At 37.6% G+C, this 21,094-nt stretch overlaps 1 protein-coding gene across 2 annotated transcripts in view; it reads left to right on the forward strand.

Annotated features, from left to right (window-relative positions):
- Positions 1–562: 562 nt before the first annotated feature.
- s1pr2 (sphingosine-1-phosphate receptor 2) overlaps positions 563–21,094 on the forward strand; it is a 64,298-nt gene continuing 43,766 nt past the window's right edge. Inside the window, exon 1 of one of the 2 annotated variants that reach the window (XM_039685999.2) lies at positions 563–661. The gene's annotated coding sequence lies outside the window, so the exon portion shown is untranslated. Of the gene's footprint in view, positions 662–15,073; positions 15,091–21,094 lie in introns of those variants that run through there. The other variant, XM_089128773.1, reaches the window with a different exon arrangement.

A 21,094-nucleotide genomic window follows, 5' to 3' on the forward strand; every position in this document is an offset into this window, starting at 1 on the left:
ACACACATTCACAATGACCCCATAGTGACATAATAATGGAATTTACCGAGCGTTTTGGCTAGTTAGTCATAGCCTATTTCAGTAGACATGTTGTCATCCTACAACATGTTCAGAACTTTATTAAATTAGGATAATATTAGTTAATTTTATCCTTCAAATTCAAAATTAAATTGTTGTAAAAGCTCACTGGTAAACAAGTGAACACAAAAACACGCTGGCATGTAGGCTAGCTTATCTCATATGATGTGACAACATGTCCCACTGATACCTTAACTTGTACAGAAAATGACTTTCAATTAAGAAAGAAAAAATCCCTGAATAATATTTATTGGAGTAAAAAAAAAGCATGATAACTTCCCATGGTCACCTGTTTTGATTTATCTAGGCTACATAATAAAAAATATAGCTATAAAAATGAAAGCACACAAGAACTAACAAACATGTTTCCATAAGTTCTGGCTCATTTCAATGGGCGTATAAAAAGTGAAATTGTTACCTACAAGCATCCGGGAAGGAAAGAAACTTGCTTGGATCCTGATAAGAAGTCAGGAAGCACTAGGTCAGGAATAACCTGAGATTGTGTGAGAGTTTGGGGTATCGAGTTCTTGACGAAGAACAGAGATTCCTGTCTTCTCAGTGGACTGGGGCACTTCACATTTAGGTAAATGCACTGTATCTTTAATCTTTTTTTTAATTAACATGTTTATGATGATAATGACAAAACTACATTTTTATTTAGATTAAAATGTGTCTGTGAAAAAAAAAAAAAAACCTCACGAGTCTTCTGCTCTGGAGAGACATGCAGCATAACATTGTTTATTTCTTTAATGTCAGAGATAGGAGGGCTTGTGGGGGGGAGAGAGACAGGAATGTGTTGAAACCGCAGGAATAAAGCAGACATCAAAAGAAAATTCCTCTCAGTTTCTAGGCAATAACACACTATAGCGATAGTTGTAATTCTGAATAAAGGCAGATCAGTGGTGTGACTTATATTTAGATACAATTACAGTTATTTAGTCTATTTCTGTTCTGTCAATGTAAATAGTTGCAAAACAGAATAATCGTTTCATCTCCAAGCAAAAACTAGTCACATAAGCTGCTTCCCAAGTCAGAAAGCCTGTCGCAGGCCGGTTGCGTCACATCAGTGCGATGAAGGCTGTCTCAATTCGAAGGTTGCTTCAAATGCGTCCTGTGTTTCTCGAGCAATGAGGAACAAAGAACGTTATATAGCGGTGGAATACAACCGTGGCTTTTGAAGCTTCTGAATTAAAGCGATAGTTCACTTTGAAATTAATTTTTGATGTTTTAGCTTGCCTCAAGGGCATCCAAGATGTAGGTGTCTTTGTTTCCACAGTATTTTCAATTTTGATGTTTTTAGGTCAAACCGTTCTTGTCTGTCAGTCATATAATGGAGGTCTATGGTCACCACCTCAAAGAGCATGCACAGAGAAGTCCAAATTAAACATGATTTAATGACTCGTAAATGTACAGTAAGTACACATTGATGGCCTAAGACACGAAACGAGCGGTTTGTGTGAGAAAACAAACGGTATTTATATAGTTTTTAGCTCTTGTAACCACAGTCATGTCCAAGTGATCTAAGGGTGCCGGCACTTCGGTCTGCGCAAGCGCCGGAAAGCAGGAGGAAGTGATCTCTGATTTAATTTCAAAATTAACTATCCCTTTAAGACGCAGTTATTTGTTCCCCTAATGAATCAGCGTTTTGAATGAATCGGTTGAATGAATAATTCAATTACCTACTCAAACACTTTTTGAATTGTAATCAATAAACGTGACAAGAATCACTTGTTTATCAAAATATGTGTAACTCATTGTTTAACGATGAAGAAAAACAATCTTTATTCATAAAAAGTGTCATATCTTGGAGTCACTAAAAAATCCCCGCCATGCAGAGTAAAAAAAATACAGACAAAACAGGGAGAATCCAGCACTGTTGGGTCAAATTTGAGGACTGGAACTAATTGTTGTATAAATCGTAAACCTACAAGCCTGCATATGAAAACGCTGAACTGAGGTAGGGAATAACTAATATAGACATAATTAAGGCTGAATATACATTACATAACTTTTACAGGTTTTAAAACACTATGCAAACGCTTGCTGACTGAAAAACACATGACACTACCAGACCTAAATGTAACTACTCGACGCGCTCTGAGTGGGATTTCAAGTAGGCGTGCTAACAAAGACTTGCAACAACAAACATGAAAACAGCACTTGAATTATCAAACATGTTTTATATCCTCTATCTGTATATCATAATGAAGGTAAAAATATACACGCATTTTCTGTTATATTCTGTCAACTTCGACCGCCCAAATTCTGCAGACTGACTTACTCTGGCTTATGTCAACTAGCATCGACTCCAGGCAAAACAAAAGTCATAGTGTGTTCTAGCCTTGACAAATATGTTCCTTTTAGCCATTTGAAGGCCAATGGATGAGGCCACAGCAGAGATAAAGCGCATACTTCGCATGCACAAACAGCCACCATCAGTGTCAGGAATTTTATTTCCCACAACTTTCTATTCTTGCTCTTGTTTGTTTTAAATTAGTTCGTGTAACATTTTTTAAAGACCTGCTTTCATACACACACTGTAACAAAACTTGGTGGTAATAAAACTTAACAATAAAATATATTTATTGGTTTGAATATTTAATGAAAATAACTATTAGGCTACTTTTTAGTAATAGTAAAAGTAATCAAAACTCTGACATTTTTTACATCGTAAATTAAAATGTGTGGTGGAATCCCAGAGATTTACATCAATTAATCTCTTCCAGGAAAAGCCATTTGTATACAAACATTTTCCAGCACGCATGTCCCTCCTTGCTATTCCTGCCTCCTAACTGGATTGGGTGTAAACAGTAAAGTCACCTTTACAATATTCTATGAAAAGAGCAGCACTTAATTAGCACTTAGAGGTATGTGCTGCTGAACTAGACTTTGTTCAGTATAATACTATTTATTTTAAGATCACAAACGTTTTCCATTCTACATTAATGAAGTGTATTGAGGAAACAAAGATACAATGAGAATTGCTTGGTAAGACCCGGGAAGACCGGACACATATTTAACAAAAGGTCTGAGGTGATAGGATGTTTCAATGTTTCCCCATGATCAATGTCAAAAAGTCCTTGAATTTGAAAAGTAACATAAACAATGTCATCGGATATAACCCGTGTTGTCTTTCCTTTATATTTTTAGGGCGCATGGATTTGATTTGGGACACCCTTTCCCGTTTTTTTTTTTATATTTCTTCTTGGAAGCTTTAAAGAGACGCGTGGTAGAGCCGAGAAGGGGGGGTTTGCTGAGAGATCACGTGATTTCTGGTATGAGCAAGCTCTGAAGCAATACTCAAATCCTGCCAGAAATCTCCTTTCATAATTGACTTAATTAATTCCCATGAAGTTTCTTTTTTTTTTTAACCTGTTTGATTTCCCCCAAAGAAAGGAAAAGATTTTCATCCAACAAAAACAATGTGATGATTTACAGTCGTGCAGGAATTTGAAAGGCTGTTTGGAGAGGATCTCATGTTCATTAAACTGTCATCCCCCTTTTGAGAATAGACATTAAAATGCACTTTTCAAACTTAAATGGTTGTAATTCAAGAATGATTTGGAATACAGACCTAAGTTTGGTCTTGTTTTAAAGAAAAAACTCAGCAGATTATTGTCGAAGTGAAAGGACTTTAAAAAAAAATGAAAATACGGTATGAAAAAGTTATGGAAGTTTAAATTTACAGCTGACTAAATCAAATATACACACTTAATTGTTGTTTTTTAATATAAACTATTTATTTTACAAAATATGTTTTACTATAAAATCAAAGCCATATTTCTTACCAAGTTATTTTCCAAATTTGAAGTTGATATCACAAAAATTTGAAGTTCCCATGAGATTTTGTTTAGGTGTAATACCAAAAAAACCACCGGGTGACATACAGTACATTCCATTGGATTTAATTGAATGCATTCTGCAACAAATTAATAGCCTACATTTCTGTCCAGATATCACTTATTTCACAAAATATGTAACCTTGAGACTCAGACCTTTCTGACAATATGTGTTTTAGAAACGTTTTTGATCGTAAATTTTGAAACATGATGACGCCCAAAAGGGGATATTTTTTATTTTATTTTTTTTTTATTACCCGATAAAAAAAAATTGGAGTACCGTTTCTATGGTAACGCAGCGTCCAATTTCAAAACGTTTTTCACAGGATGAATTCTGAGTTCGTAAACTTTCAAAAGATACCTAATTTATAATAACTAATAAAATATGTTATGTAATAAAAAAGGTGATATTTTTATTATATTTTAGAGGATAATATAGCTACTTTTTAGAGGATAATATTATTTTATAATTTTTCATTGACAAATACTAAGATTATATGTTTTAGCATGTTTTAACTTTTAGCATGAAAATCAAAGTTTCGATTATTAAAAGTGTGTGCGTCGACGTTTTGTGACAAAGGTCAGAGCTCCATGATGTAGATTTTTTTGTCATATATTCATCTATTACTGTAACTTCCTACATATTTTGGAACAAAACAACAGTGCTAAAATATCTATTTAGGGGTCTTAGACCTTTCCAACAATAGATAGTTTGTCATGATTAAATTAGGATTTAATTGTAATAGTGAAGTAAATGGTAACACTTTATACAATATTAACATATTAACTAACAAGAAACTGATCAATGAACTAGTAAGTAATAGCGCGAGATGAAAGTGGTACTTTACTATTTACTAATCAATATACTATTTCTTTAATGCTTCCCAGAGAATACTGAAACAGTTTCGTAATTCATGCAAAACTAATCAATAACTAATACAGGACAAATGACTAGCACACATTAACATTTTAACTGCTACTGTAAACGAATACACAAGGTTGTTAACATTATCAATTTGTATAGCATAGCAGACTTATGATTTGGTAAAGCTGTTAATAATTGGCCTATGCTGTCTATGTATCAGCTGAATAATTTTAAAAAATGGATTTGTAAAATGCAGTTGTCAGGACCTCACTTGTGCTGTGACCAATTTTCCAGCATTCCTCATGGACTGTCTGGCATTGAATCACTGAGTCATGGTCAGTACTGGAACATATTGAGTCTTCAGCCGCACCCAAATACCATATACAGTTAATTTATTATTTAACCTCCCCCCCAAAAAATGTTATGTATGTCTCAGCTCATGTGTGTGTGTGTGCATATCTTGAGTGAAGATTTAGCCTACTTGGCTTTTCATTACTAAGAATCATGACTAACAATCTAGTAATGACTCAAGTGTTACTACATACTTCTATGGGAATTACTAATTATTTGGATCTGTATTCTATGATTCTTTCTCATATTGAAAACTGTTAAACTGGTCACTCACAAATGCTACAACACTTAAACCAATGGAGTCACTTTTCAAACGAGCTTTAAAAATATTTGATAGAAAACCGCTTTCTTATCATCATCACCGCTTAATATTACAGAAATATAACTTACCTAGTTTTGATATTTTTCTAAAGCTCAAATATGCTTGTGCTATAGAGAAGATCCTGCATGGACTTGCCCCACCCCCACTAAGTGAATTCATTACATTGAAAAAACAGGGAGAGGGAAGAACTGTAAACGGCTTCCATCAGGAGTGATTGTATGGTGCCTTACAGGCGTGCAACATTTGGACAATATGTATTGTCAATTAAGGGGTCAGAGATCTGGAACAAGCTACCGGTTGTTGTTAGAGAATGCCAGACTCACCCTGTGACACACCCCAGTTTTAAGAACCAGCTAAAACAATGGCTCAAAATACATCAAAACTGTAACGATTTTTTTTTTTTTTTTTTTTTTGCAAATTAAGGTATATGGATATGATCACTGTAGTATTGTTTAATTATTTGTATGTAACCAGATCCAGCACTTTAATGTATTAATTAGTATTTTAGCATACTTACAATGTACTTGAAGTAGCTACAACTTTATTGTAAATGTGTATGGGTATGCCCTGTCTGAAAACAGTGATATCTCTTATAATATGTTGTTTGAATATTATGGTGTCCTTTAAATTGTGTAGAATCATGTTTAATTTCAATGTTTAGCCTTGTTACTTGATATTGTGATGACCTGACAGGGGACTGCAGATGTAAAATAGCCTTGGGGCTAATTCTGGCATATTTACATTGCTGAAAAGCTAAGATGTCCATCATATGCATGGTCCATTTTAAATAAATAAAAGTATATCTAAAGTGAAGATAATGGGAACTAACTAGTTATGACTCAAGTGTTACATACTTCTTAAGAAATTTTCTAAAAGTATTATATTTAAAAGTTCACCAAAAATCTCGAAAACGCTTGAAATGTGTTTGGTTTGTGTTTGGTTGTACAAATCATGACATAGTTTTTGATTAGCTAATAGTGAAGTAGACTACCACTTTCATCTGTGGGATATACTTAGCCTACTAATTAGTTAATTGGAGTTTCTTGTTAGCTAATAATAGTTACTAGATTGTTCATTTTTTGTTACTCATTGGCTCTTAGTTATTCATTAACAAAGGAACCGTATTCTAAAGTGTTGCAAGTAAATGCAGTTCTTTATTTTTTAATTATTTATTTATTTTTTTGTGGAAACTGTTAACAAATGCCATTGAAAGGGGACGTTTTTATAATAATAATAAAAAAGTTTCAGTTTCGTTTTCATGTTTCAGGTTGAAATCACATTTTCATAGGCCTACACTGTAAAAAAAAAGAAAAAAAAAAAAAAGAAAAGAAAAAAAAAAGAAATCCCCAAAGTAGTCAATAAAACAAATATTACTGTGGTGCATTTTACCAGAACATACTATCAAAGTTTTTCTACTTTGAAATCCATCCAACACAACAGTTTCAGTTTCACAAACAGGTGGGCGCTAGAGCATTTCCCATAAGGCACAAGAATACAATCGTTCATGGAAACCTGTAAGCATATTCAGAAAACGTGTGCCATCTAGTGGTTACAGCTAAACATTTTTATTTACAAGTTTTATAGACTAGCTTACAGTAAGTCCTGCTCAAATCATGAACGTTTACACGTGTATCCCCGACAATGTCTAGTTCCTTTTCTCTAGTTTTTTTTTTTCATCTGACGGGGAATCTAGCTACAAGTAAGTAAAAAATATTTTTATGTGTAACTAAACGTTTTTGCCATACCGTCATCATTTTAATGGCTTTTAGGCTAGTTTGACATTGTCTACACGGATTTTAGACTAGCCTATATCATTTTAACACAAGTTACTGTTCTTTAACACAAGTTACTGTTCTTCTCAAGCTGTAGTTTTTCAGAATTAATCCTATGTAAAAATGGGGAAATATTATTTAGGCTAAGTGTATTAAGTTATTATGTGTAACTTAACAAGCCAAAATAAGTTTTGTTTTGGATGTGGTGCGGCCTACAGTATAGTTTTTGAAAATATACTTTATCACATTTCATTTAAAGCTAATCTATTATATCCATATCGTTTCATTCAGCAGGTTGTAAACTCGAATAATGACAATAAACGCCTACTTTTTGTTTGCAATTTACCGAGCCAAAAAATGAAAGCTGGGATTTTTGCTATACAATTTTCACAACACAAGATGGCGCCTCTAACGCCCAAAACCTTGAGTCACTGAAGGTACGCAGATTTGGGTGACTTTTTTTCCACAGAAAAAAAAAGAAGAAGAACTTTCTGTGATTTGGTAAGTTAGTGGTTGCTAACAGGCGGCTTGCCCAATACTAAAGTGATCCAAACGTCCGACAGTTTCATGTTTCTCTAGGATTTAGGAAACATCAGCAATGGCAACCACAAGAACCTCAGACAACCATATTGGTTGTGAATGTGTGGTTGGCTCATGACACGATTAAGTCAAACATATTTGTCCAGATCTTTACTGTGAGTTTTTTGTGTTTTTAATCTTTATTGGTCTACCTCAGCAATGAGTTACCAGAGAGACAAAAGCCTGTTCTGTCATCTAGTGATTCATCAACAAATGTTTTCAGGTTTTACGTGTGAATGCTTTATAGTAATTTATAATCATTCTATAAAACTTATGAGTAACTTATTACAGTTTACTGAGATTGAGAAATACTAAATACCTAATACTAAATACCTCAGAACTTTCTGAGGTTTAGTTGCTTCCAGTTACAGGTTACATCCAGGTACAAAAGTTTATCCAAAACAGCAATTAGATGCCTTATTATTGAGGAGGACTTAAATTGTCACATGATGCTAAACATGGGGAACTGTTTTTTCAGAGAGAAAACTCAGAGAGTGACTTTAACTTTTGTTTGTTTGTTTTGGGTGGGCTCCACAGTGTGTGTGTTGCAGATGGACATACTCTCACGGAGTTGCTCCATCCTGTTCCTGCACGGAGTCTGAGTATTACTCACAGTTGCTATTCTGGTGTGTGTTTCCCGTACAACGACGTAACTCAATGCTTCGCTTCCATAGTACGATGCATCGGTGAAGAAATCAAATTGTCACGACTGTTTCTCGAAACCATATTGTTGCAAAATGGTCGTTCAACTACGTTGGTTTATGATGTCACGCATGTGGTGGAGTAGTGGAGAACAGTTTGAGATTGAATTAATGCTAGATGTTTTGATAAAATCACAGACATGGCATCTGAGGACTATTTTTTCGATGTTATTTTGCTTTATTTCCAGATTCAATAATAGGCTTGTTCTTACATAGTAGAGCACGTTCGTTCGCACATGCACAAACTATGCTGATGACGACGGAACTCGCGACCATAGTTGGCTAACGATCCTTTCGGGAAACGCACCCCTGTATGGTCTTTGTACTCTGTTTAGTTTAATCTTAATTTGAGAAGGCCCACCTCAATTCGATTTTAAGACAAATGAGAGAACCAATTCAAAGTTTTATATATAGACTCGGTAATGAAAAGTGCTGGTTTCATCAGAAGGACTAACATGGTCAACAGACTAAAGGTTTTGCATCTCTGGTTGTTCCCCAGTGGCCCTTTCCGCCCTGCGCTGAGTCAGATATTAAAGCCATCGGGCTTGTTTTTCTCAGACTAAATCCCACCCTCTCTTCTTCCTGTGAGAACAGTCTGTCTCAGGCAGATCTCGCGCTCTCTCCGAGGGAGAAAGTTAGGTCAAGCGAACCTGCACTTGAGAGCTGCTGTGGATTCTCCCTTGGGGAACATGCAGTACTTGTTTCTGGTGATTCAGAAGGACCATGGAAACGGGTCCAGGAGAAAAGCCAGAGCAGCATCTCCAAAAGATCAACTTGGGGCCCTGCGGAAGAGCTTGCATAAAGTACTCGAGTTTGGAATTGGAGGAATTTGAGGCAAATGGACACCATTTGAGCCCTGAAACATGAGAGGATGCTTTGCACAGCTCAGATACCCGTGCCTTGCCTCCCAGCCTCTCATCGCCCTCCCTGCTGCCTTAATAAAACAAACAGGTCACATGGTCAGGTCACATTCCCATGAGTTTATCTGGCGATTAGAGATCTGGCCTGTTGAAAAGCTAAGCAATTAATAAGGAGTCCCATCCTTTTACAAACCACATATACACCTCTTTTAGCTCACTTTTGTGGTGTAAATGGCATGGGAATCGGAAAACAAGTTGAACCAGATTGAGAAAAGAATTTCACTCTCTGTCCCTTTGACCTCCAGCTGTGCTGATCAGGGATCAGCAGCTTGTGATTGCAGTGGGAGACGAGTATGTAAAATGGGAAAGGCTTTTTGGGGGGGTACTACGGACTCAAACCTTTCCCTCTCCAAGGCCCCCAAGGCGTCGTTAGGACTCCCGCGAGAGGGGCACTTCTACAGTTGGGTACGGCCATTGAAGACCGCATCTGGAAAGCATTAGTCTATTATTGCCCATGCAGGGCTAAGAGAAAAGCCTATCTCATGGGGAGAGTGTGACTCTCCACTGCAGTGAAAGAGTGTGAGGTTAAACATGCATGCATGACAGGAAGCTAGTGTACGACACAAGTGAAGAGATATACAGTATGAAAGGGTCTGTGTACGACTCTTTGTTGAAAGGACTGGCCTTTTCATTTTTGTGCAGGAAGTGGAAAGCGGCATCCTTGGCAAAAGAGCTGTTCCATCTGGACCACAAGCTCGAACAAGATGGCTTTGTGAGTGCGACTCGCCCCCACCTAAAATGAGCCGGCCTCTGGTATGGCGTACCAGGTGCTCGGCCTTCATTCTCGGCGACATCAGCCCAGCTGCGACGGGACGCCCCATAAAAAGTCTGTAACTGGGCTTATTTCATTGAACATTGCACAGACAGTACATTCATACGAGGGATTTAGGCCTTTATCTGGTTTGGATTTGTCAAAAGGCTTATTCTCTCAGTTATTTCCCCTCCAAGCGTTCAGCACCATCTGCAACAAAAGCCCAGAGCCTAACGCCGCCTTCACACTGGCAGTTGAAATCAGCTCCGTAATACGCAATACGTTCCCAACGGACGTCGTACTACACAGTGAAAAGCGTCGGACGCGGGTAGAACAAAATTGGTGGAGATTTTGTTCATCTCTCTTATTAATAGGAATATTAATATGAAGGCTGCTGTGTGAGAAATTGCTGAGGACGTTGATCATGTCAGGTCGACTAAAAAAAACTGTGATATGGTGATCAATAGTTTAATGTCTGCCTACAATTTAATTGTGTTAACTGCCCCCCTAATAACGTTAGAAAGTCTTGAAAAAAATGACATGACAACTTCTTGTTATAAAATCATTATTTATTTTATTAAACGTTATCAATTCAGGTTTGTTTATCAATACCATAGCAACGCTCATCTTCCGCTGGAATTGTCGGATAGGAACCGTCCGTAGCTTTTCGCAAGAGTTCAAATTTTTGAACGCATCCGGATGACCAACGGACACGATTTTCTTCGCACCGCACTCGGTCGGACCCGTTTCGGACCCATTCGCATGCGGCCTGCGAATCTCCATTGGAAATGAATGACTTCCAGTCGTTTCGCAGCCGCATCGGAGCCGATTTCAACTGCCAGTGTGAAGGCGGCGTAAGGGGAGACAGCAAAAAAACGTAATTTCAGCATATCCATCAGAAATATGGATTCTCCCTCCTGTAAAGCATCACTCAAGGATTCATCTGCGATAGCAAACACTCACAGCTTCTTAAACTCACTGTTACTTAAGAATTCCCCCATGTGGCTCGCCCATAAACGTGCCATAATCTGAAATCACACTGTGTTTGGGCTGAGTTCCCAGAGTCTGGACGGTACAGTCCTCCTCATCATCACCTCCAGACCCCCCTGCCATGCCCAGTTCCGTCACTCCTCCACCGCCCCCCTCGTTCATCTGCTTCCAAAGCTCCTCTGACTGCACCAGCCCCCGCTCTTCTCTGGCCTTGGCTGGGCTGTTATTGAGCGGGAGGCATTTCACAGACACTCCCTCAGAGACTAGTGACCTCATCAGCGGGCAGGAAGTCAAGGGGTTCAAGTTCTCCTTGTGAAAGTAATCCCACACTTCCCTGAATATTTCAGCTGGTGGTGGTGGTGGTGGTGGGAGGGAGTAGAGCGCTGGGAGATGGATTTGGGGGTCTTAGAAACCCCCCAACTCTGTTGTTTCCTCACTTTTGCCACATCGTCAGTGTTGGATGCTAATTCCTTTTTTCTTCACCTCATAAAGAAAATGATTTCAACACTGGGCCCGTAGCATATGGAAACGTGGCAGCAGATGTGGTGAGAGTTCGAGAGGCCTGTAAAAGAGAAGAATGACAAAGGAAGGCCAGAAGACATGGTGTAATGAAGTTGTATCCTCCACGGACACGTTTCTGAACAAATCATACTGTGTATTCACGCTGCTCTGATGGAGCACGTCTGGTCTAATAATACCCCGATGAGAGAAACAGAACGTCTAGAGCTTCGTTCCCTATTGCTGATGGGGATCAAGACTGTTTGTTTGTGTTTCGTTTGTTTCTGCCAGGGGTCCATGACTTAGAAATGTCATTGGGGGTGCATTACACTCATTCAGAATGGACCTAGCGGCACCAAAGTCGAATGGGTATGTACTAGGGGTGTAGCGATACACGTATTGAACCGTGTGGTATGAGGCTTTCGGTACGAATTTTTGAACCGAACGGTTCGTTGGACCATTTTTCCCGCCGACCAAAATTTCGTTATTTCAAATAGGCACGTTGCGCGTGGCAAGCGTGCTCATAATGTAAGAGACACTGGCATGACCACAACAAAATGTAATGCAAACGGAACGAAACTGAGCTACTCGTTATTGTGTGGTTGACAGACCGTTTATCAGTTTGGACCAATGCAGCGTGAGCCGCGAGCCGATCTTAATCAAGCAGCTCTATTACTACATTTGCCACTGAAGTAATAACATCGCTGCGAGATCTAGTGAGAAACATTCACATTTCTCTGTTATTCTCGGATCAAACAGCGCTGACGTGGAAACAAGGAGAAACATTGTGCCATGAATGAAATATCCAGTGTCCACAGATCAGCAACATTCACCATGGATTTACTGTAGTAACACCAACTGTTACCATGGAAGTTTGGCAGGAATAATAGGCTATAATGCTTTCTAGTAACATTACATCGGTTTTATTTTGACATTATGAATACAATTGCTGCCCTCAAATGTTAATCTGAACTAAAATAAACCTTGTTTATAACTACTACAATAGGAGCTGTTTTGTTTCATATGCTCCTAAGATAAGTCAAGTATAGCTCCATCATTGCTCAAAGTTAAAAAATATCAAACTTTATGATGTCAGTTTTAATAAAAATATAATCAAAAAAATTGTACCGAACCGTATCGAACCCAAGTGTATCATATCGAACCGAACCGTGAATTTTGTGAACCGTTACACCCCTAGTATGTACGGAAGCGCATTGAATTCACTTGAGGAAACTTGTTTTTCTGAATTAACAAGTTAATTATCTCAGAATTACGTGACAATTTTTCATGCAAAATAAGTTTTGCTCTGTTTTTATGAATTTTTCTTGAAAAAAAAAATGTTTTCATTGTTTTTTATGAATTAATGAGTTACATAATTAACTCATTAATTCAGAAAAACAGAGCAAAAACGTTTTTTCCATAAAAAATGTATCTCGTAATTCTGAGATAATTAACTCGTTAATTCAGAAAAACAGAGTAGATTTTTTTCATGTCATTCATTTTCGTTTGCCGTATATAATCTCGTACAGCTGCAAATGCACACATGCAAACTATTTACCAGAACACATTTATATGCAATGCATGCATGAATCCTTTTCTTGGCAGATCCTGAAAAGATTGAAAACACCCCAAACTTAAACTTTCATTAAACACTCCCTGAGCTGAATTTCACTTTTAAGCATCAACATTATTTTTAGTAAAAATCTTTATATTGAAGATTACATTATAGTGATTAAATGCTGTTCAAAATCCAAGACAACAGTTTGTAAAAAAGAGAAAGATTGACGTGGAAATGCTGCATTAAAGCAAACAGACATTGTAAACAGGAAATGAAGAGTTCAGATGCAAAAGCCTCTAAATGCCATTTGAAATTTTCTTCTTTAATAATGATTTTTATCAAACTTGTATATTTAAGTTCAGTAATTTCACTTAAATGGCAATGATAATTACCTATTAATTGTTATTTAAGTGAAATTACTGAACTTAAATATACAATTTTGATAAAAATCATTATTAAAGAAGAAAATTTCAAATGGCATTTAGAGGCTTTTGCATCTGAACTCTTCAAATAGACAAATGACGTTCACAAGTTAGGGTAAAGTAGTATGCCTATTTGGCGTACAGTCCGAGGAGAGGACAATTTGAACATGTTCCTCCCGAACTTTGTTAATTTATTGATCTAAAATGAGTTTCCAGACGCTTTAAGGAGATTATTATAATACTTTCAAGACAAATCAATAAGGCAAGGATCCAAAGCCTCGGGTTACACCTCACATTCTTAAAAAAGCAGCTCAGATGAACATGCATCAGTCTTTTTACAGACACCTGCTTCATTCGATAATGCACCACAGGCGCGTTGTAGCGATTACAGGCAGGTTTCTATCAGCCTTTCTGCTGATGTTGCAGAAACCATAGACGCTTATTCACATTCACACTTCCCCAGAAGGGAAAGTCTGGTGTAGGCCACTCCTACCATGCTTAAAACAAAACAACAATAACAAAAAAACCTGTCAGAAAACACACCAATCTGAGCCTGTCAGGACTAGTCTGTGCTCAGATACAGACGATACAATGAAAAGACAAAATCTCCCAGTTTTGATGACATTAAAATGACTTTATACCTCAAAACCTCAATATGTTTCACTGCTTACGCACTGTTTAAACTGAACACACATGCACGACATGACATACCACACCACAACTCAAAAAAAGAAAAAAGGAAATAGTCTGAAGGAAGAGAGTGGGCTGTTGACCAAAAATCAGTGAAAACATTCAGATTGAGTGGCATGCTTGATCGACTGAAAGATTTTTTTTAAGGTGGAAAAAACTGCATAAAAGACTTTCTGTTTATAAGACGTAGGGAAAAACCCTCTGTCTGCGTAGTGGCGCAATCTAATGTGGGGGCTTATTGCATTTTGGAGTACTTTCCATATTAGTTTCAATTGTCCTGTGAGTCAGTGTGTTGCAAAATGGGCCATTGCAATAAAAAGCAGTCCAAAAACTGGCTGAACATTCTGAGATAACCCATAAACCCCACAATGAGATCATTCAGCTCGTATCATCCAACAGTGAACAATCTAGAGTCAATCGATGGACTGTGCTTGCCTTGTGCCGTGGGCGTCTGGAGCAGGAAATTAGTGAATTGTATTACACATTAGATTGCTGCTCGACTCATTACTCTGCAGCTGCCAAAGAAAGTCACTATCACAAGGCCACTAGGAAAGTTACAGTAGCACTAGGCCAAGGACAAACACAATAGTGCTCAGTATGAAAGAGTGATAAAAACTGAAACTGATTTTTTGTAACATGGGGGCGGGGAATGGAAAAAAAGGGGAGAGGGAGATGAAGGAGACGAGAAAGATGTGGGGGGTGGAAAAGAAAGAAAGTGAAATGGAAAAAGAGACGGCTGAATAAGAAGGAGAAAGTAAGAAAACAGGAACTGGAGAGATGAATCGTTAGAGAAGAAAGGAGAGATTGAGGAAAGAGCATTGTGCTTGAATGACTGGAGATGGGAAGTCTGATAAGTTTAGGACGACTGACTGACTGAAAGAGATTGACGGCTCTGTGCAGGGACATCATGTACCTTTGTTTTATTCAGGTGGCTTGAATCGTGTGTTGCCATATGTTAGAGAAGAAATGACTAAAGAAAAAACATGCAATTGCTTATGCTAAAACATTTGTACTATATGCTCAAAGTACTAAATGCTGGGTTTTATCAGCTTATATATAGATAAGAAAAAAGGTAGATAGATAGATAGATAGATAGATAGATAGATAGATAGATACTGTAGATAGATAGATAGTTAAGAAAAAGATGGATGGATGGACGGATGGATAAACGGACGGACAGATAGATATATAGATAGATAGTTAAGAAAAAGATAGATAGATAGATAGATAGATAGATAGATAGATAGATAAGAAAAAGATGGATGGATGGACGAACGGATGGACCGATAGATATAGATAGATAGATAGTTAAGAAAAAGATAGATAGGTAGGTAGGTAGGTAGGTAGATAGATAGATAGATAGATAGATAGATAGATAGATAGATAGATAGATAGATAGATAGATAGATAGATAGATAGATAGATAGATAGATAGATAGATAGATAGATAGATAGATAATTAAGAAAAAGATGTGTGGATGGATAGATAGATAGATAGATAGATAGATAGATAGATAGATAGATAGATAGATAGATAGATAGATAGATAGATAGATAGATAGATAGATAGGATAAGAAAAAGATGGATGGATGGACAGATAGATAGATAGATAGATAGATAGATAGATAGATAGATAGATAGATAGATAGATAGATAGATAGATAGATAGATAGATAGATAGATAGATAGATAGATAGATAGATAGATAGATAGGTAGGTAGGTAGATAGATAGTTAAGAAAAAGATAGAAAGATAGATAGATAGATAGATAGATAGATAGATAGATAGATAGATAGATAGATAGATAGATAGATAGATAGGTAGGTAGGTAGGTAGGTAGGTAGGCAGGCAGGTAGGTAGGTAGGTAGGTAGGTAGGTAGATAGATAGATAGATAGATAGATAGATAGATAGATAGATAGATAGATAGATAGATAGATAGATAGATAGATAGATAGGTAGGTAGGTAGATAGATAGTTAAGAAAAAGATAGAAAGATAGATAGATAGATAGATAGATAGATAGATAGATAGATAGATAGATAGATAGATAGGTAGGTAGGTAGGTAGGTAGGTAGGTAGATAGATAGATAGATAGATAGATAGATAGATAGATAGATAGATAGGTAGGTAGGTAGGTAGGTAGGTAGGTAGGTAGATAGATAGATAGATAGATAGATAGATAGATAGATAGATAGATAGATAGATAGATAGATAGATAGATAGATAGGTAGGTAGGTAGATAGATAGTTAAGAAAAAGATAGAAAGATAGATAGATAGATAGATAGATAGATAGATAGATAGATAGATAGGTAGGTAGGTAGGTAGGTAGGTAGGTAGGTAGATAGATAGATAGATAGATAGATAGATAGATAGATAGATAGATAGATAGATAGATAGATAGGTAGGTAGGTAGGTAGGTAGGTAGGTAGGTAGGTAGGTAGGTAGGTAGATAGATAGATAGATAGATAGATAGATAGATAGATAGATAGATAGATAGATAGATAGATAGATAGATAGATAGATAGATAGATAGATAGATAGATAGATAGTAAACTAACCCTTTGAAGCAAACGGTGTCTGGAAGCTGCAACTTGACTTGACTTGAATCAAATGTAGACTGAAAATCTTTATGCAATACTTGCTCAATTCACAGAAATTATCAGACTTGGCTCAGATCTGAGGGTACATTTGCCCCCTGAATGGCCATGATGCCTTAGTTTGTACATACTGTACATGCATTTTGTTTTTGAGGGGTCACAAGGTTGAGTGGAACATCGTGGTGCTCTGCTATGTGGGAAACGGGAGAGGGAATAGTTTCAGGTCTGCTAGGGATAATTGGACTGCATCCCTCAGCTGGAACCCGTGATGACTGTGTGTGCAAAAAGAGGGGAGATTGCTGGGCCTTGGTGCTGGGGTAAGTCTGGTTCCCATTAGACCAGAGGCCCGGGGGTCGGTTTGTTTGCACAGGCAGAATGTCCCACAGGAGAGAGGGGGCTCCACAACACTGGGCTACATAACAGAGAACATCAGCTGCAAAGTCTTTATATACCACAACCTATCCACCCTTTCCCCTGTCCTGGTCAGTAAAATCCCCTCAGAACTGTGTACGGGTGTTCGCTGTTTTTGGTTATTAACTCACAGTTCAGCCGTGTGTTATTGAGTGCACGTGTTTTGACTCACTGTTGAATCTTGCCCATTACTAATCGCCTTCTCGAAGTTTAATCTGCATGTGAGGACAAGTTATGGTTCACAAGGGCTTGGCTGATGCGTCAGTTGAAGGCTGTGGAAACACATACACCTTGCGTAGGCATAAATCTGAATCACGCAAACACCTCCCATTCTAATCAACCTCAGCCTTCCTGGACGTCCAGACGCATCTAGTCATCTAGCCCTCTTTCATCCTTTGTCTGGAGCTGCTGTCATCACCTTTTTCGTCCCATCAGTGAGGCATACCAGAGCTGGTAAAGGGGAGCAGGAGCTCTGCTGATTACGGGCAGTTAAGTGGACACGGCACCATGGCCATGGACCGACACTAATGGCTAAAAGAATATGGTCTGTTTTTGAAGGGGTTTGACATTGACACCTCTGTGGCTATATGGCCAGGGCTATAAAAAGCTTTACAGACCGTAACACTGAAGATACTCAGGCAATTTCAGACAGGGAGCGTGTAAAGGCGTCCAGTTCCCCTCTCAGAAGAGGGGTGGAGGGCTCTCGGCCTCACCCCTAGTTCCTCTTTCACCGGGGGGAGGCTGATTTATAGAGTCGAGAGCTCCACTTCAACTTTTCCTGGAATCTGGAGTCTTTTTGGAGGCGCGTGGGGACGCTCAGAGTGTGAGCACACACCGGGGGAAGAGGGAGGCCATATTTCTTTTTGGCCGTTAAATCAATTGATTCCCAGATGTGTGAGAGTTTATTGAGACCCACTGACTGCACAACAGCCTCCTGCCCACTGTTTTCAGTTACATACCCGATGTTTCCTGACGGAGCCATTTTCCTCACCGAGTTAAGCCTAGAAGAGTCAAAGGGATTGTTATTTGAGATAGGAGATCCTCAAAAGTAAACTCTGGCATGCCTAAGGCAGTGACCCATAGTAGTGCAGAAAGCAAGAGAGGGCGAGGTAAAGGTCTTTGCGGTGAAAGGTTTGCTTGTTTAAAGAGTGACCATTATATTCGACCAGTCATTTGTTTCAAGAACATAAGGAGTCAGCCACCCTTGAGACAGAAAAGCAGGATGAGTCGGATGTTTTTGAAGAACAAAGATCACTTTGCAGTTGTGTGATAGTGACACTACACTTACAAAATAGTACACCTGGACATTCCCATTAGTTATTGGTATCATGGTAATACCATCAAAGAACCACCATGGTACTTTTTTGGGTAACACTTTAGAATACGGTTCCTTCGTTAATGAATAACTACACAAGAACTAATGAGTAACACAATATTAACAATCTAGTAACTATTATTAACTAACAAGAAACTCTGATTAACGAACTAGTAAGTAATAGCGCACAGACGAAAGTGGTAGTGCACTATTAAGTAATCAATAACTACTATTTTTTAATACTTCCCAGAGAACTACTGAAAAAGTTTATTAACAATCTAGTAACTACTATTAACTAAAATAAATTCTTATTAACGAATTAGTAGGTAATAGCTCACAGATGAAAGTGTTACTAGATACTTCTGTGGGAACTACTAATTATTTGGATTCGTATTATAAAGTGAAGATCATTGGAACTAACTAGTAATGACTCAAGTGTTACTAGACATTTTCTAAAAGTTACTAAAGTTCACCAAAAAATCTCAAACATTTGCACAAATCATGACTAGATCAAGTAGTAACACTTGAGTCATTACTAGTTAGTTCCAATGATCTTCACTTTATAATACGGATCCAAATAATTAGTATTTCCCACAGAAATCTAGTAACACTTTCATCTGTGAGCTATTACTTACTAATTATTTGGATCCGTATTATAAAGTGAAGATCATTGGAACTAACTAGTAATTACTCAAGTGTTACTACTTGATCTAGTCATGATTTGTGCAAACGTTTGAGATTTTTGGTGAACTTTTGGTATACTTTTAGAAAATGTCTTTAGTAACACTTGAGTCATTACTAGTTAGTTCCAATGATCTTCACTTTATAATACGGATCCAAATAATTAGTAATTCCCACAGAAGTATCTAGTAACACTTTCATCTCTGAGCTATTACTTACTAATTCGTTAATAAGAATTTATTTTAGTTAATAGTAGTTACTAGATTGTTAATAAACTTTTTCAGTAGTTCTCTGGGAAGTATTAAAAAAAATAGTAGTTATTGATTACTTAATAGTGCACTACCACTTTCGTCTGTGCGCTATTACTTACTAGTTCGTTAATCAGAGTTTCTTGTTAGTTAATAATAGTTACTAGATTGTTAATATTGTGTTACTCATTAGTTCTTGTGTAGTTATTAATTAACGAAGGAACCGTATTCTAAAGTGTTACCCTTTTTTGTAATGTTAAAACGGTACGAACGACTGCTTTGTTTTATGCTCGGTGTTTCTCAGGCAAAAGAAGGAGAACATATTATTGTCAGCATCCACGCCAATGCATGACGCAACACAATAACAATCCCCCATTTTTAATCAACCACAGTCAGTAATCCAAGGCGTTCCTCTGTTTCAACATGGACTCTCAGCCCATTTGCAACAACAATCTGCTTTCAGTTAGCACCAGCACAGACAACCCTGTCAGGATCCCTACGCGAGATGATTAACAGCAGTCTTCTGCGGGGCTATCAAGTCATGGTGTTCCTCAATTTATGAACCATTCTTCTCAGCAGCTGCAACATGCCAAACTCAAACTTTTAGATAAACTTTGGAATTTACTCAGCATAACTCATCAGTAGATGGTCGCAAAGAAGCTTGTGTTATGACATAAACACAAGACACACGTAGCCAAGAGACAAAGCTGAAATTCAAAAGATTGATTTAGGTGTTACCTCTTGTTTTTCCAATTCACCCTTCCTAAAAACCTGCCAGATGTGGAAACTCCCATTAGTCTACTGGGATTAGTGCTCTGCCTCTTTTCCCTGTACACTTTGAGTCATCAACAATGATCATCGTTTAACCCAGTCCTGGATTTGGGTCATTTATTTCACTTTAGATTGTGTAGCACATCTGTGCATTTTGACTAGTAGATTAAAATCTACTGAGAAGGGTGTTTTTATATTTTCTTCAGAGTGAAGAAGCTAGTGTGAGTGGTAACTATATGGTTGCAAAGTTGTTGCGTAAATATCGCATGTCCAGTCAAGTCTTGTAATTTTGTAAGTTGATACAGCTTACGGTTTCTAAATTTGTTAATTCACCATGTTAAGTTTTCACTGTCTCAACTAGTATGTAATTTGACTTGTGTTGCCTCAACTTCACGTCACTGCGTTGACGTCTCTTTCCCGCCGGAACAACCCCCCTCACCCTTGACTGAGTGGCAAAAGATCTGCTGCGTGACTGGATTTAATAGGGGGAAACTGAGAAAATACGACTAAAACGAACAATTTTATCAATTTAAACTAAATGTTGGACTCAATATAGTGTTCCTTACAACTCACTAAAGATCCAGTGATCCATGGATATTGACATGCAGCCAGGAATCGTGTTGCCTGACATTTATGTTTGCCTGATTTCGACACCGGGGAAATAAAAGCAATATAGACCTAAACATAAAGCAAATTTGCCTGTGAACGCTTTATATAAATACAATATAGGCAG

This window comes from Pimephales promelas, chromosome 3 (assembly GCF_988280905.1).
Source record: "Pimephales promelas chromosome 3, fPimPro1.hap1.1, whole genome shotgun sequence".
Taxonomy (NCBI): Eukaryota; Metazoa; Chordata; class Actinopteri; order Cypriniformes; family Leuciscidae; genus Pimephales; species Pimephales promelas.